The 13275-nt window shown below is 39.2% G+C and overlaps 2 pseudogenes; both read right to left on the bottom strand.

Moving 5' to 3' along the window:
- Nucleotides 1-609: 609 nt before the first annotated feature.
- LOC120289157 lies at nucleotides 610-4083 on the bottom strand (annotated as a pseudogene).
- A 4236-nt stretch (nucleotides 4084-8319) lies between these two features.
- Nucleotides 8320-12646, bottom strand: LOC120289223 (annotated as a pseudogene).
- Between the last annotated feature and the right edge of the window lie 629 nt (nucleotides 12647-13275).

Genomic DNA, 13275 nt, shown 5'->3' with positions numbered 1-13275 from the left:
AAGACACATAAAAATTCGAAATAATAAAAAATAATACTTTCTAAATAAATAAAATTCCGAATTTTCATAATTTCTAAAAATACTTAATAAACAAAAAAAAAAAAAACCTTTGAAATAATAAAAGTTAATAAGATAACCGTACAAAATAAAATAAAAATAAAGGGGTTAATGCCAAGTGCGCCTAATAATCTCGCCAAAATCGTGCAACTACATGTGAGTATTGTGAGGTCTAGCCCATACCCAATATTTTTTCTTTAAACACATTAAAGAGTGTTCACACTTATTAACTGGCTCATGTCCTCCCACTTTTTCTATGTGGGACAAGAAAACATACACTGAATTTGTTTTACAAACAAACTTCCAACATCTTGTGATGGAGTTATTGTTATAGAAAACAACATCTGCAAATATTTTGCCAAGAATGCCATTTTCAGTAGGATAAGTTCTTCAGGTCATTCCCACTCTCGAAAGGCCTAACACACCACACACACACACACAAATTGCTCACGCTTCTCACCAGAACATAAACGAAACACACAGATGGTCCTTATTTACTGCACCATTAGCATTATACCATTTGATGACTTTCCCATGTGATATATATATCGATTATTTTCCAAAAGCCCGAAGATCAGCATGGCATGTAATAACCCACTTTCTTATAATGTCAATCTCGGTTTTTTGCTGCTTGAACAACTAGTCGGGATCGGCCTCCGTAGCTGGAAGTATGTCCAAACAATGGGAACCTACATGTAAAAAATTATATTTACAAAATAATTTCATCGATTCAATTGGCTTCCGTAAATCCAAAGATGAAAAGATAATCAAAATTTTATTTGACTTTGTTTGATACAAATCAAGTCGACACGTACCTTTAGTTGTGTAGACTGCAATGACAATATCATAAATATTGTTCAAGATAGTGATTGACAATATGTATGAATTATTCTGAAATCTGATTTAATTCAATGATGTTTTCGAAAGAATCTCTATAGGTTTTGATGCTATGCGTACCCGCCGCTGCTATAAGGATCTAGAAGCCCATTGGAGAAAATAATGTTGCTAGCGAACCTGTGCAAAACAAGTTCTATGTCCTGCAATTTCCCATAGTCAATGAAGAAACTAAAGAGAGTCATATGTTGTTCAATCATAAAAAAATTATATATATATATGTATAAATATATGAAAATTAAAGGAGTATCCTATATATATGATTTTATTTTTGTGATCGTACATGACCACCGTAGTCAGTAGTGGTCAGTGTAGCCAAGGTGCGATGCCATAGCTACTCTTGCAGTCATTCACGAACTTATTTAGGTCGAAGGGTTTGGTTGAAACATAGTATTCTGGCTGATGCCCACAGGAATCACCATGTCGCTACATGTCTGCAAAGCCAAACGACCTCCATTTTGTTAGTCAAAGATTAACTAATTATTGCAAAAGAGTTCGAAATTGTCTTCATTAACTCTCAATCTGCCTAGCACATCGCTATCAGGTAGAGCCAATTAGGATGTAAATGAGTCACAAGTATTCACTAGTTACTCCGCTCAATCATTAGACTACACCAAACTCCGCTCAGAAACATTAGACGCATATTATGCCGAATCTTGGAGTTGTTCGTTCATCACTCGAGTTTGAAATTAGCTTTGTTTTTTCATAATCAATCCAAGTCGGTTTCAACTGATCGTAGTAAACTAAGATCCGTTCATGATATCGGTACAGTGTGTACCTGCCAAGGCCAACCCAAATTAGTTTGAGATGGACGCGTAGAAGGTGGATTGATGTAGCATGTCAGATTTCCCTCGGAAGTGACGACGCCTGCGAAGATCTTCCTGAGAATGTCATTTCTTGGAGAAGCTCCATCAATGGCATTGCATATCGCTTCCACTGGGCGTCTGAATGGATTATTGTACTGAGCAGCACCCGCGTAGACGTCTATCAAGTAGTCCTTGAGCTGCGAAGAATTTTGCAATGGTCTGAAAAAAGACAAAGATATGCATAGTTAAATGTAAATTCGTCAATAAAGCATACCTTTTCTATTTTAAAACTAATATTGGAACATTATATCATGTTAGACGCTTTCATTTCACAAGCAGTCTTATCCGTTCTAAATTTGATGGTAAGCTAGGGAGTTGATAGTTGAAACTCTCGAATCAAGAGTGGATAAACTTCTCGTTTAAAGGTTTTATTACCGTTAGCGCATGCTATAATATGATGCATGATTCTCAATTCCATCATCCACGCACCAGCAAGTTTTGAAATTTTTGCTCAATTTCGTGAGACCATGAGGCTCAGAAGCAACTCTATCAATTTCCTCCCAAGAGAGCCTTATGGTTCGGTGGCAGGAAGAACTAGTTTCATGAAAAATCAAACAAACAATTATAGTGATCGCTTTGATGACAGGATATGCATGCGAAAGAATAAGGTATAAATCGAGCAAATTAAGATTACCAAAAAATCTTTGGCGACTACTAAAAAGTATGCGCCCTGAGGTGTGAGGTCAGGAAAGTAGAGAATTGGAGCGGATGATGCCAAATTTCCGAGTGCCACTTGAGAGTACTTCAATTGGAACCATGAAGCTAGCACTGAAAGTTAAATATATGAAGATTGAAAGACATATTTAAAAGCTATATGTAGAATATATGCTGTTGATGTTTTCCCTCAATGGCATTGAAGAAATTTTTCTCTATAACGTTACCAGTGGGCTATTTTTTTTAATGTCGATTTATAGTGGTAGTCATATTGCTGCTATGTGAAAATATATTCACTCACTTCCCTCGTATGGTCCTCCAACAGCAATTATCGGAGAATATTTTGGCATTCAATTCCTGTTTTAGGTATACAAGGATTTCCGCGTAATCGGCGAGAGCTTGCGTTGAGCTAAAATATCCATGAATGTTTGGGTCACTTAGTGCTATGTCAAGTGTCAACCCGTACAGAATTGATTCACTATAAAACCGATGCTGCAAGATTTCAACTTTATGTTCGTAAATTGCTTGGATACATATATATGTGCACCGACCATACGGGAAAAAGAACGAACGCCAGGCAAATAATATGGGGCATTTTTATTACCTCTATTTAGACCAAAAGCGCTCTAAACTGAGCCGCATTATCCGTGAGGAACCCAAGGATGTCGTTGCCGATGGGTCCTTCTGCACCGAGATAAACAAAGATCGGGGCGCTTGCATTTGCGCCACCACAGTATTTGGAGTCGATCACGTATTTTTGTTTGAAAGCAATGTAACTTTTGGGCCTATAAATGAAATGATCGAGGGTTTGGTTGTAAAAGAAAGTGTGGAAGTCTTTTGATGAGACGAAAGCTCGAACAGCCCGTGAAGGATCTTGAATAAATGTTCAGCCGCATACACTCAGCTTTGGAATATGGTAACCATCTAAGTTCTTCCCGGTGGCAACACAAGCTGAGAAAAGTATCAGAATAATCAAAAGGCTATAGAGTGATGAAGAAATGTTAGGGTGTTTGGTTATTGCTTAGGCTAAAGCAGGCATGCCAAGAGAAGGATCCTTGAGATGTTTTTTGGTTTCAACTAGTACACATTTATATAGAGTAAGCCACTTTCTCAATTTGTACTATTATTTTTTTATTATGTGAAATTACATAAAAATTGTTAAATTATGTCTGAACGTGAAGTTTTTTAAACCGGGTATATTGGTCGAGGCAGGACGCCAAATGAGGAGTCGCATTCATCAATGAAGTCGCTCAAGATGAAAGGGCCTGGTTGAAACATAGAATTGTTTGTGATGCCTACGGGCATTACCATTTCGCTGTAGGTCTACAAGCAGATCTACCTTTTTAGTTCAATAGAAGTGTGACTTTTCTTAAATGCTACACAGTTTTTACGAGGAAGATTCAAGAATGGGCCTCCCCTGATGCTTAAAGAAGGTGTAGGGTATCGTACCTGCCACCTCCAACCCAACACAGTTTGAGTTTGAGATACAATTGCGGGAGGATTGAGGTAAAATGTGGAGCTCCCGTAATAGGGCAACAGCAACGCTTGCAGCTATTTTATGAAGAATGCCATTTTTAGTAGTATTTGCTCCCTCTACGCCGTTGCATATCATTGTCACTGGATATCTTGGTGGACAATTATATTGAGCTGCTGTCGCCTACTAGGTTGCACCGACACGTTCTAAAAACTTCCATGTCGTGTCGAACACCTTGACACGTGTCCAACACGTTGGACACGTAATCAACGCGCGTCGGATTTTCCAACACATGGTAAGCTCTTTTGGACACGTTTGGACACACGTGTCCAGAATTGCAAGAGGCGTCGGTTTCTAGGGTAGGTCTACAAGTGCGAAGGTCATTGAAGAAGGCGATGGAGTGGAGGCGAGGGCCGTGAGCGACAGCATGGCTGCGACTGGAAGGGAGGGCTAGAGGTAGAGTGACCCAGAGAGCCGCGACTGTGATACCGCCGTGGAGGGCTGGAGGCTACAGCTGTGGCTGCAGTTGCGAAGGAGGGAGGGTCGGAGGCGAGCGATTCCAAGAAAGAGCAAAGATCACGAAGAAGAGGTTGTGGGAGGAGGAGGAGGCGTGGTTGCTAGGGTTTTCAAGTTTGCTTTTGTTTTAGTTTTAGGCTTTTAACAAAAAAAAAAAAAAAAAAAGGTAGAAAAAAAGAAATTAAAAGTAGGGGTTTTGATGGGACTTGGCGTGAAAGGGGTGGGTGGAGGAGTGTGATTTCAATTTTCATGGAAGGAGCTGACAAATTATGGGGGAAAGGAACGGGGACGGAGATGGTGAAATAAATGGGTGGGGGATTTTTTGGGTCAGAAAATAAAAGCATTGAAATAATTTTGTTTTTTGGGAGGATAGGGGGTTGGTCAAAAAAATAAAATAAATGAGATCAAAAAGTGATTTTGAAAATAAAAATATTGAATGTTAAATAATAATAATAAATTTTAATTATTATAGAAAATCATAAAATTATTTAAATAAATTCATTCTAATCTCTTGTTAATTATTAGTTTCATCAATAATTTTTGTTAAAGTTGGCGTTTTATTTATTTTTTTATAAATTTGAATCAAATTAATTAAAAATAAAAATATTTATTTAATATACACCGTATCTTAAGGTGTCGGAATTTTCTATGACGTGTCGTGTCATGTGTCTGTGTTGCGTGTCGGTGCAACCTAAGTTGCATACAAAGTTATCAAGTAGTACTTTAGCTCATCCCCACTCACTAAGGACCTAAAACATCCACACACAAAAGGCAACAGTACTTAATCTATGATTGATTCAATCTCCTTCATAAGTTAACGGTCACACACATTCTAAAAGACTCGATTTAGCCTCGAAAATCATGAAACATCTTATTGAACAAAAGAGTGCGTGGGTTCGGGTTCATGACCTCAAAAGGTAAAATGAATAAATTTAATGTCCTTAAATTGAGAAATTAGATGTGATGGTCTATGGCATTCCACTTATTTGAGGATTAAGACACATGATAGATGATGCAATAGATCACATATTGGCAAGTCTAGAACATCTTGCTTAAGTCTGAAATGCCATTAGGCTCCCAAGCAACTCTATCAATTTCTGACCATGTGTTTGCTATAGTTTGATAGCAAGTCTCACTAGCTTCTTGTGCAAAATGACCTCGATTGAACACAAATTATGGAAAAGGAAGAAGTCATATTAAGATTTTAAGAATTACTCGTGGGATAGCTTTGTGTGTCTTTCTCACTTATGGCATGGTTTTGAATAAGCACACCCTTGAATTCTCTTGAAGCTATGAACTATAAGCAAGAATATAGGGACATCATGTCAACTAATGACATATTTTAGATGATCAAAAAGGTGCCGCACAACCCATCATTAAAATGAGAAAGATAGATTGTGAGTGTAATTACCTTAAAATCCTTTGTGACGACTGAATAGTATGTATCTTGTGGGATAATATCATCAAAGTACAGTATCGGAGCTGATGAGGCTAGAGCTCTGAGGGCCACATGTGGATATTTTAGCCGGAACCATGAAGCAAGCACTAAAATTCGCTTTAGCTATTAGAATGTAAAAACTTAATATAATAAGATGATATATCTTTTTAACATAAGAGACTGTTATTTTCATGGATAATGAACGGTAGTAACAACTGAATATTTTACATAATATTTATACTATCGGTAATTTTACTTACTCGTCTCCGAATGGATATATATAGTTTTCAGGATCCTTTTTTCTGTTTCTAACATATGCACACCCACAATAAGTTTGGAATAAGACTGAATCTAATTGGAAGGCAGCACAAACTGGGAAAAAAAAAAATATTCCGCGGTTGATGCTCACAAATATTAACGGGATATTATACCCAATGCACTTACTTCCTCCATATGATCCTCCCACCACGATAACCGGAGATTTATGGGCGTTTCGTTCCTCCTTAACGTGCATGACAATGGCTGCATAATCGGCCAAAGCTTGGGCCGAGCCAAAATACCCACGAATATCTTGATCTTTGAGAGCTTCTTAGAAGCTCATCCCAAGTGGAATTGACTCACCATAATACCGGTGCTGACAAGAAAAAATCCACGAGAAGAGAAGAATTTAACTACATGGTTAGAAGCTTTGGTTAGACAAAAGGAACATTCATGCATGGACTTAGAAGGAAATAGTAGAACTCATATGTACTACCTCAATATAAACTAATAAAGCTTGGAATTGGGCAGCGTTATGGGTCAGAAACCCAACCACAGCTGGGGCTTCGTCGAGTGGTGATTCGGTACCGAGGAGAACAAAGATCGGCGCACTAGAATGCGCGCCGCCTCAGAAGTTGGAGTTGATAAATTATCTCTGTTTGAATGTGGTGGAACTCTCTGGTTTGTAGTTGAAATGATCGAGTGTTTGGTTGAAGAAGAAGGTTTTAAAGTTGTTTTCTACGGGATCCCTAATTGCCTGTTTAGTATCTCGAAGGACGTCTTCACGGTGTAGACTGAGCGTTAAAGTGTAAAGTCTCTGTCCAGAAATTGAAGCTGCGGACAAAATGAAGGAGACGATCGAAGAGAGACAAGAAAGAGTCATAGTGTGCAGTGGGTACGAGAAGGATGTTTACGAAGAATTCCAAACTAAGGAGGACATGGAACGAGACACCTTCATAAGCATATATAGGCATTTGCCGTCCTGGTCGATGGTTTACGGGAATTGAGCGCTTGTTCTCTAAATATTCTTACGTACATCATATACATATCATATACATGCGAATCTAATATAGTTTTTGCTAGGAGCACTAAATGTAATATAGTTTGCTAGGAGTATGTTTGATTGCAATATCAAGTACAATGTTTGATTGCAATATCAAGTCTATTATTTCTCGCTTCAGCCAAACGAAATCTCTATTCTATGTAGAAAATAAATAGTTGTTAATTTTATTGTAAGTAAATGCTCCATACACATGTTTTGGCTAAAGTGTATAATGTATAACTGTAACTAGCATGACTCCGGAGATCATGAGTCATTCAAGAGCCTCTTGGATTCGGTCAAATGCATCCCTATTTTTCAAATTCTTTTGGTGATATCGTCACAGCTAATTGAGGGTCTCTTTTAACTGATTTCTTCGATCTATACGTCTTGATCACCTTTAATTTTGTCGATTGCACATTGTAGGCCTCAGCGGGGATAAGGAGGATTAACCTTTGTAAAACATGAGGAACGTATCATGTTTTATGTCAATACATCAGTTTCGTTTTGCCGAATGTTTGGCTTTGGGTGAGATGGAAAGAAGTCATTCTTATGTAAATAATTATGTCGTTGTCTCAGTCAAAAAGAAATATACATTAAATTTGACTACAAAAACACTGATTAGTTAACTTTGTATGACTCGAAGTATTCATCCTCGGTGCATTTTAAACATTTCTCTCCCTAAAATTAGACCTATGAAGTTTCGCCTCTTGATTAAGATTTTGCCTGTAATCGATCCAAACAGAATCCACATACATACGTGTCCTCTTTAATATTTATCAAGATTCTAGATATAAATTATTATCTTTTCACCGGCAGAAAAGGGGATGAGGATTTTTCCCAAAAAAAAAATTGATCGATTGTCCACTTTCTTAGGGAAATGACAATCTGCAACCCCACCCCCCCCAAAAAAAAAACGATTACTCATGTCAAAAAGCTGATGCGTGATACGTAGTAATTATCATGAATAAATTTATTCGTCTTTTCCTTTTATTTTTTTAAATATGTAATATTTTTATTAATAAGATAGTTATGGAATACTTTTTTGTTGTTGTTGTTGATCATGATTGGATAAACTAAATAGGTAAACTATCCAGGCAAGCATAAATGATGAGGTAGTGCATCCGAGAAAAACCCATGAGGTTTATTGCGGCGAACGATGTAAATCTTCGAGATCAAATTGGCCGAGATGGTACAAAACTTATGTAATAGCTTTATTCCTAGTCATATTACCACTATATATTCATAACTTTTACATGTGAGATCAATTTCCGAAAGCATGTAGATCTGCATAGTACTTGGCAAGCCATTTTTTCATAATCTTGACCTCGGTTTTGCGCTGCTCGACCAACCAATCTGGATCGCTCTTGTCAGCTCCGAGTATGTCCAAACAGTGAGAACCTACGTAGAAAATATTTTGCAAATCAAAGTGAGAATTAATTTCTGAGTTCAAAAACAGTATATAACTTTGGTACGAGACAAATTAGGTCGAGCATATACCTTTGGCTGTGTAGATCGCGACAACGGTGCTAGAAATATTCTTCAGGACCCTATGATATAATTGATAAATGTGAATCATCATTAAACTTGATAAAGAAAGTGATGTTTCATAGAAAATCTATAAGCTTCGATGCTACACATACCCGCCGCTGCTATAAGGATCTTGAAGTCCATTGGAGAATATTATATTGCTAGCGAACCTATGTAGTATTAGTTTTATGTCCTGCAATTTTTCATCGTCAATGAGGAAATTAGTGAAAATTTAATTAACATCTGGGATTGCTGAGGTCTGAAGCCATTTCTTCTGGTTTTGTACAGAAATTGATCAACAAGAGGGAGGAAAAAAAACAGCCAAATTTATTAGATTTGCAGAGTGACCTACATGACCGCCGAAATAGGTAGTGACCCAATGCGGTCGAGGTGGGACGCCGAACTCACTTTTGCAGGCATTGCTGAAGTTGTTTAGATTGAAAGGTTCTGGTGGAAACATAGTGTTTCTGGTAATGCCGATAGGGAACGCCATCTCACTGCATGTCTGCAAAAAGCCAGACGAGCTCTCTTCAGTCCAACAAAAGGAGCAGGAATATTAACACCAAGTTTACAGTTTTATTTGCTTATTTCTCTGAAAAAAGTAGACTCAAGAAAAGGAAAATTGCCCAGATCTCTCTTAGTATATGGTGTAAGAGAGTCAAGCCACTACGCATGGCGTGTTCGAGCTCAAATATATTATGGACTGCCTAGTCAAACTCAGCTCGATTCTTTTCGAGTCCAACTGCACCCTGAATAGTTTGAGAACAGGATCAATTTCTAAGTACTTTAGCTATCTTTAGCCATTTAGGACATTAGAGAATCAGATCATTTCAAAAGAGGGGAGAAAAACATTAGAAGCACACATCTGATCCTTTCTTTCCAGCCTCGAGCTCAGTTTTTATGACTCTTAAACTAAAACTTGCTTTTCAAGAACAGATGATATTAGGTTTGCCTTGAGCCTAAAAACACTTCATGCAGGTGAACTCGAGCCTCAAAATTCAAGCCCACCACTAGCAGGTAGGTGTTAGCAGATAATTGAGAAGAGCTCAACTTGAGTAGTGAATAATCATATTGATTTGACTCGACTTGACTCGATGGGACAACCATCTTATTAATTTTTGCTAACAAAGCGATAAAAAGTAATGTGATGAAAATGCAAGTCGCATATAAATCGGTGATAGGTACATATTACCCACCTGCCAAGACCATCCCGAAGGAATTTGAGCATCCGAACCAGAAGGATTGACATAGCATGTTAAGTTGCCATTGATGGCAACGAGGCCTGCGAAGATTTTCTGCAGAAGGCCTTTTCTTGGAGGAGCTCCATTAATGGCATCGCACATAAGTTTCAAGGGTTGTGCGAATGGATCGTTGTATTGAACCACTTGTACGTACAGCAATTTCAGGTACTTCTTGAGCTCTGATGAACTTTGCAGGGGACTAAACAGAAGGAAAATAACAGAGTTAGAGCTTTTATAATTACATTCAGAATCAGTTAAAAAAGAAGAAGCCATTTCCACCTGCAAGTTTTGAAGGCGTTGCTCAACTTCGTGAGACCACGAGGCTCAGAAGCAACTCTATCGATTTCTTCCCAGGATCGTCTTATCGTTTGGTGGCAAGAAGAACTACTTTCCTACAAAATCTCGTAGAACAAATTTGTTAGGCAATCGATTTAACATAGAAACGCATGGCAATGGAAACAGAAGGGGAAAAATACAGAGCAAATAGATCTTACTAAAAAGCTTTTTGCGACTATTGAATAGAATGCATCCTGAGGAACGATGTCGTCGAAGTAAAGAATCGGGGCGGATGAAGCTAAAGCTCCAAGTGCCACGTGAGGATACTTCAGCCGGAACCACGAAGCTAACACTAAAAATTGATATTCATTGAAATTCATAATGAAGTGAGTACTCGGAGTTTTCGACCCATTTTGTAACTGGGTTTTATAAATGGAATTTAACCACCATGTAAGCTATATGTATGTATGTGGCGTGCGTAAGATGTTATTATAGTCACTTACTTCCCCCATACGATGCTCCAAAACAATTATCGGAGAATGTTCGGCTTTCAATTTCTGCTTCAAGTATATGAGGATTTCTGCGTAATCGGCGAGCGCTTGGGCAGAGCTGAAATATCCGCGGGTGTCGGCATCACCAAGGGCTTTTTCAAATGTCATTCCATATGGGATTGATTCTCCATAGAACCGATGCTACAAGGTTAATAAATTTTAGTACATAAATGGACTTTGGTGAGAGCATCGAGTAGAAGAGTAGTGATGCGATTTCAGACATTTCTGTTGTAAATTACCTCTATGTATACCAGGAGTGCTCTAAATTGAGCAGCATTATCTGTGAGGAACCCGGGAGTAGCTATGTCGCCATCAATTGGTGCTTCTGCGCCGAGAAAGGCGAAGATCGGCGCGCCATAATCTGCGCCACCCCAGTGCTTGGAATTGACCACATATCTTGTTGATAATCGGCGTCGCAGCGGAAGTGGATCGGAATTTTGCAATTATGTCGGGAGCTATAGAAATCGATCGAAATAAAACGAGGAACAAAAAGGACACCGGAAATTTACGTGGTTCGGTCCGAATGTCGGAACCTACGTTCACAGGGAGAGCCAGCAAATCAATCCACTATAAATCGGAGAATTACAGGATTACAATCACACACATGCACTCAAGTATTTCCCAGCCCTATTTTATACCCGATACCCACGGTGTTTAACAACTCAACTCATTCACTGGACTCGACTCCGCACAAACCTCTCTGAGCTCTTTTCTCTCACTCTCTCTCTCGAGCTCGTTTCTCTCGCTCTCTACCGAGCTCTTCTGTTTTCGCTCTCTGTCTCGCATCTTCAGACGTCTTCTCCTTATATAGGGAGAACGGCAGAGGACAAGACAAAACAAATAAATGGCCTCATTAAATGCTGCAGCGCAGGCGCCCACAAGACAAGCCGCAATCGGCACCGAACGCCCACCATATTTGTAGGCATGCATGCAGATCCTGCATGTGCATGGGCGAGCATTTAATGAGGCGGCAGAGATGCGGGATGATAGTCAGAAACGTGTGCCATTGATCCGTGAAATGAGGTGGGCTGCAGTCTTCGAATTTCTTGTTTATGGAGAGAAGCAAGCGTATGACCATGATGCACTGACACACACGTAGAATAGCTTCTGCCATCTCTCTTTCTTTATTCTGTCATCCCTCTTTCTTTATCAATAAAAGCGAGAGAAACCCACAAAAGAGAAACCGTGAAAGAGGGAATTCGGTGCCTACAATTGTTGACCAATTTTCTACGTGCATGGCCATGTGCATGCAGCAGGTGGTGGGTTCTTTATTTAATATAGAATATTGTTGATCCCTTCCTTTGCTTGCATGCTTGAAGAATAAAACCCCATGCAGCTTTTGGCTTCTTCCTTCTACCCATACGTACGAAGAGATGGGATTAATGCCGGAACAAGAAAATTCGAAGACATCACAAAGTCTCCCTTGAACTTTGTTATTTGGCCAAACTTATGCGTATTAATCTAACGGGCTCAAACTTGAGACACAATATAACATATCTTTGTTTGAAGGTATTGTAACTTTCTGGTCTATAGTTGAAATGATCGAGGGTTTGGTCGTAGAAGGAAGTCACAAAGTCCTCTGCGACCGAAGCTTGAACTGCGCGTGCCGGGTCTAGCAAGAACTCTGAACGGGACATGCCCAGCTTTGGAATATCGACATCGTCTAAGTCATGTGCAATAGCAACACACGCCGAGAGCAATAGCAGAGCGATCCAAAGGCGACGGTGTGAGGACATTCCAGGGTTTGTAGTCATAATTTGCGCAAGATGAAGCAGGTACGTGACAAAAGGGAGGAGAAAAAAGAGACTTAAAAAGCATAGACAGGCTCGAAGCCAATTGGGATTTCAGGCGGCTTGCCCAAAATTTAAGTGTTTAGACATGATGGTGCGATGTATATATACCTTGTAATGTGAACTTCCCTGCCCTGTCAAATTATCCGGACGTAGAATGCTTTTCGAGTGGGAAAAAAAGTTTTGTTGACTAGTCCTACCACGAAGCTGCCTTAGAAAGTTCATTCTAATATGGACAAAAGGACCAAGAACTTTTGTCGAATGATCCTACCACAAAGCTTCAAGTGATTTCTAATCATTCAAGCACGTGTCAACGTTGATCATCACATGCAGAATAACGGTCAGGATCGATGAAGAACAAAAGAACGAACCCAGTGGTTCACATCATGGGACAATGCCTTCTTTATCAATAAAGCTAATCTACCACACACTTAAAGGTCAGAGGTCGACGACAGTGAATTCATGTGCGATTATCAAGTGGCTATAAGACTCTAAGCTTTATGCATCGGCGGAGGGACCCGATGGCTAGAACATTAGTCCAACAGAAACATCGATTTGGACCGCAAACGCATCTCGCCCTTCGATCAATTTCCAGATTCCCTCGTGCTTCATGTTGGCGTGCTAATCATATCACCCATGCACGCGAGGCACGTGCATGTACATTGTACATGTATCCAGTATTTTCTTCCCT

The sequence above is a fragment of the Eucalyptus grandis genome, chromosome 10 (genome assembly GCF_016545825.1).
Source record: "Eucalyptus grandis isolate ANBG69807.140 chromosome 10, ASM1654582v1, whole genome shotgun sequence".
Lineage (NCBI taxonomy): Eukaryota > Viridiplantae > Streptophyta > Magnoliopsida > Myrtales > Myrtaceae > Eucalyptus > Eucalyptus grandis.
The sequence above is the reverse complement of the archived record's forward strand: the minus strand, read 5'-3'. Positions and strand labels throughout refer to the sequence as shown.